At 45.7% G+C, this 5,130-nt stretch overlaps 1 protein-coding gene across 1 annotated transcript in view; it reads right to left on the reverse strand.

Moving 5' to 3' along the window:
• LOC107108252 (anthrax toxin receptor 2-like) overlaps positions 1-5,130 on the reverse strand; it is a gene marked incomplete at its 5' end in the record, with an annotated part of 90,343 nt that overhangs the window by 18,282 nt on the left and 66,931 nt on the right. The gene's annotated exons all lie outside the window — the stretch shown is intronic.

The raw sequence follows: 5,130 nt of genomic DNA on the forward strand, positions 1-5,130 counted from the left end.
GGAGCCAAGCCAGAAGACGTCTATACCGGGCAGTGATGGCGCGTGCAATTAAAAATGAATATATGTTGTCTTCCCTATCCCCTACAAACATTGTTAGTCCCTTGTCTATATTGAGTAACTGTACATCACTTTGAGCCCACTGGGGAAAGCGATTAATAAATGGAATTATTATTATTATTATTATTATTATTATTATTATTATTATTATTATTATTATTATTATTATTATTACAAAAGCACAGTTAAAAAGCAGCACTTTCCTCGGGGAATGAAAGAAGTGAAGGTGGCGCTGGAGCTGACCCCAAAGAACCAACAGACTGTTATCACCAGTGTTTTAGTTCACAGTCTGCTCTTAGAAAATGCTATTAAGGGCAACTCTTTTATCCCTCTAACAGTGCTTATTTTGTAACTGGACATATGGCTGTATCAACCCTGTTGCCACAAAGCATAAAACCTTCAAGTACATGTTGATCGGCGGTTTAACCCTGTGAATGCCAGGCCCGCAGAAAAGATACAGGCAGTGCCTAATGATGCACTGAAGACAAACATTCCTTTTTGTTAAATTTTCTCATCACCGGAAGGATAATCAGACCTAAAACTGGAGCACTTAGAATCACAGGCTCACTAGGCTTGATCTCAAAATGATTATCGAAGGGAAAGGGGAGAGAAATTGTATCCCTTTCCTATAATTACTAAAAGAGAGAATTTTAACAGGTCACCTTGTAACGTTAGGACTGATTAACGAGTCTAGGCAATGGGGGGAATGTAAACTTTACTGAGTCGCACCACCAAACCCATTGCTTCTTTTGCAACACTGATCTCCAGTACTCTCTACAAGGACTATACCATTTCTATGGTCACTGTGGACGCACAATAATCATCTGCAATAGGGGTGCCAAGAGTTCAAATAGTAGGGTTAGTAGGAATGGTAACAGTAATGACACTGATACTATCAAAAGCATTAACAAGATGGGGACCCAGAAATTCATGGGGAAGGGAATTTCCTTCTCCCTTTGAGCCCCATATCCCACCTTTTTGGTTCCATTTTCCTTCCCTTTTGGCTCTGCTTTCTCCCTCCCAATCTCCCCCCAACACCCCCCCAATCTTCATGGCTGCCCCCTCCTGTCCCTGCAATGACCATCTTTCCATTTCACAGAGTAAGTGATCACTGAAAGCTTTCAATACTACCTCATGACATCTCAGCAGCTATTTTAGGCTGCCTGGGCTACCACAAGCAATACCATGTTGTTTGTGGTTGCCTAGGCAATGCAAAATGGCTGCCAAGATCTCACGAGGTAGTTCTGTTAGATCTCACACAAACTGTTTCATGTCTTCTCCCTCCCTTTTCATTAAGTTTAAGATTTTTCAGAAAACCAGGGGTTCCTCCAGTTTTGTAGAACCAATCTCCCTTTGCTGTACCTGGTTCCACTGTGTGGATTTTTAAAATATTCACTCTGGGGCCAAGGTCAGGATTTATATATACACAGAGAGAGAGCAACTGCAATGACAATAGCAGTAGAATTAATATCAGTAGCAGTCATAATATTGGTCTATTTTAGGCCCCTTGACACAAACACCCAGACTTTATAATGGGACTTGTTTCTGTAATCCCACAAGGCTGGAAAGTGTGTGTACATTAAAGGGGGGGAGGGGGGGAGATCATTCAGGTGTTTCTCAGCCAAATGGCACTGCTGGTCATAAGGATTACTGGCAGAATGTAGCATAAGATTCTTGGTATACTGAGAAAAAAATGTATAAATGCTATTAGAATACTGTATATAAATATTGCTATTTTAGCAACAATAGGATCTGCCAACTTGTCCAATCCCCCTTAATTACCAAATAATAACAAAATGATATCTCTTCTAAAAATATTTCTTTAACCTCATTTAAACTGGTACTCATCAGTCATCTAGCTTGAACATATTTTTCCTCCAAGAAACAAACAACCCAGACTTTAGAAACGGAGCTGGATCCAGCCAGCCTTTTTACTTAGTCTTGGCCAATTTCTCCCTCCTTATGCCAACCCCCACCTCCAGCTGTTCACCATATTAGTCCCATGATCACCAGCACAGCCATTTTGGTGGTCAAAGGAGATCCCCCTACTCCTTTTTTCAGCAGCAGACAACCCGGTTGGATCCAGCCCACTGCCCAAGGAGAAGGGCTGTGGTTCCATGGTAGAGCATCTGCTTGGCACGCAGAAGGTCCCAGGTTCAATCCCCAGCGTCGCCAGTCAGAAGGATCATGTAGCAAGTGAAGTGAAATACATCAGTCTAAGATCTTGGAGCACTGTAGCCACTCTGAGCAAACCCTGATGGACCAATGGTCTGACTCAGTATAAGTCAGCTTCATGTATGTTCACGCAACTGTTGTGGCACAGAAGTACCACAAGTCCTCTTATTGTAATGGCATTAAGAAAATAACGATAAAGAGGAAAACTTGCTGCATATTTGATAATGAAAGGCTGCAACAGTAAGACTATGGCGGACTCTAATCTGGGAGAACTGGGTTTGATTCCCCACTCCTCCACTTGCACCTGGCTGGATGACCTTGGGCAAGCCGTAGTTTTGATAAGAGCTCTTCTGGAAAAAGAGCAGTTTGTGTCAAGAGCTCTCTCAGCCCCACCCACCTCACAGGGTGTCTGTTGTGGGGAGGGGAAGGGAAAGGAGTTTGAAAGCCACTCTGAGACTCCTTTGGGTAGTGAAGGACGGAGTATAAATCCCATCTCTTCTTCTTCTTCTTTTACCTCACAGGGTGTCTGTTGTGGGGAGGGGAAGGGAGAGGAGTTTGTAAGCCGCTCTGAGACACCTTTGGGTAGTGAAGGGCGGGGTATAAATCCAATCTCTTCTTCTTCTTCTTCTTCTTCTTCTTCTTCTTCTTCTTCTTCTTCTTCTTCTATTAGCTAAATTACTTTTCTTTCTGCACAGAGAACTTCAGCCCCACCAGAAAAAAATTTGCCCCACAAGCCACAAAATCCTGGCTACGGGCCTCCTTCTGTTTCTCATCGGCCTTTGAGGCAGCCAGAAATCATCTTGCAACAAGCGCAGGCTGACTTCAGTGTGCATCAAACACCCTCCATTCACCTTAAGGATCTCACAAAGGTTTTTTTTAAAAAAATTATTGTCTTTCCATACTCCCCTTTTTGTTCATTTTACTTAACATCCAACCTCAAGAAGAGCTCTGTATGAACTTGGGAGCTGGCACACTATTTGTGATGTTTTCCTCGGTCCTGATAAAAACAATACCCTCACCTGCGGTTTCACAACTTCCCAAGTACCCACCAACATCCAACCTCAAGAAGAGCTCTGTTGAACTTGGGAGCTGGCACACTATTTGTTATGTTTTCCTCGGTCCTGATAAAAAAAAATACCCTCGACTGCGGTTTCACAACTTCCCAAGTACCCACTTGCGTGAGGGATGCAATCCTTTCATCATTTGCGCCATCACTGATTCCAAGACACTCTGAGTCTCCATGAAACAAAGACTTGTCTAAACTGCTCGGTACCTTTAAAGGCCATCTACTGCCACAGAGCTGAAAAGAATACAGGTTGTCCTCCAAAGACAAGTGCTGACGGAACAAAGGCAGGATTAGGACACTATTTCCCCTCTCCCCAAGGCAGCATATAAAAGTGATAGGTACTATCTCCCTTTACATCAAGCCTCCGGCACATCTTATTATTATTACTGGTTAAAAAAAAAAAGATCCATCTCAGCACCTTGTCAGTTACAACTGCGGATGCAGCACAATGCCACAGGAACAGCTGAGCTGACCCATCACGCCAACCTGCGATCTTACCAGGATGGACAGTTAGAGAAGAGATCGGACATGACAGTTAAATGTGCTCTCTTCGCCTTCTGATGACAACCTTGACAAACAACCTTCACGTCTCAACATTCAGATGCACATCCCGGCATTCAGATGTTGTCAAGTGCTGGCTGATTTAGATGCATGCCATTGTAATATCTCAGCAGAGCGAAGATTGCTGCTATCAATACAGTGTCTAAGGGGTCAGCTTGAGGCCCCCTGGCTGCAGTATAGACCTCAGCGGAGGAGCTACCCTGAACATTTAAGAGCGCTTGACGGTGATGTAAGGTTTAAATGCCCTCAAGAACTCCTCGTCCGTCCTCCACAGAGAGTAGAAGTTGCCCTTGTGGTCTTCCCTGTGGTCACAGATTCCCTGCCGTGACTCTTTTGTAAAGAGAGTTCTCAGAGTCTCTCAGAAGCAATTACTTCTGCCAAGGAAATCTATGCAGATACCCTGCCTTTCTCTCTCATGGCTCGCTGCCTTGATGTGGCGAGGGGGCTTGCGTGGTTCGATGAGGCTGTGGGCTATGCTGTGGAGGGCCACCCAGGATGGACAGGCCACAGCAGAGAACTCAGACCAAGCGTGATCCACTGGAGAAGGAAATGGCAACCCACTCCAGTATCTTTGCCAGGAAAACCCCATGGACAGTATCGATGCAACAAACATGAAATTAAGCAAACTCTGGAGGACAGTGGAAGACAGGAGGGCCTGGCATGATGTGATCCATGGGGTCGCAAAGAGTCAGACTCAACTGTGTGATTGAACAACAAAATCCCTGCCTTTGCAAAATGCACACTGAGCGCGGTCGATGGGTCTTCTTGACTTTTTGGATGCCTAGGTTGACTTTTTTTGCATGTGTACTACCTTCACTATTTTTAGCAGTTAGTGGCCCCGGTCACACGGGCTGGATATCGCGGGGGGGGGGAGGCGTGGTTGTTTGCCCCGGAGCGAACTACTGCGTGGCCGCTGGATCAAACGTCCCGCCGACGTCCCGTGGTTCAGGGGAGGTGCTGATCATACGTCAATCCTGCGGTGCGGCAAAGAAGCGGCGCGGCGCGAGTTGTAGTTTTTTTAAACCGAAGTGTGCGCATGCGCCGTTGGGTGCTTGTGCGCATCCCATGGAGACTTGGGGAAAAAAACCCCTTTTCGTGACGGGACATGGGCGGGCGCCGGATGCCACGAGCTACCACCGGAATGTGATCAGATGCCCGCCCTTGCCCCACCGTTTCCGAAAACTGGTACCTCGGAGGTACTAGTTTTTACAGCGCATCTTCGGCGGGAAGCCTCAGGTTCACCATGGGAGCTCTACGCTTCCCAGATGTTG

This window comes from Gekko japonicus, unplaced genomic scaffold (assembly GCF_001447785.1).
Source record: "Gekko japonicus isolate JY-2015 unplaced genomic scaffold, Gekko_japonicus_V1.1 scaffold2040, whole genome shotgun sequence".
NCBI classification, from domain to species: Eukaryota; Metazoa; Chordata; class Lepidosauria; order Squamata; family Gekkonidae; genus Gekko; species Gekko japonicus.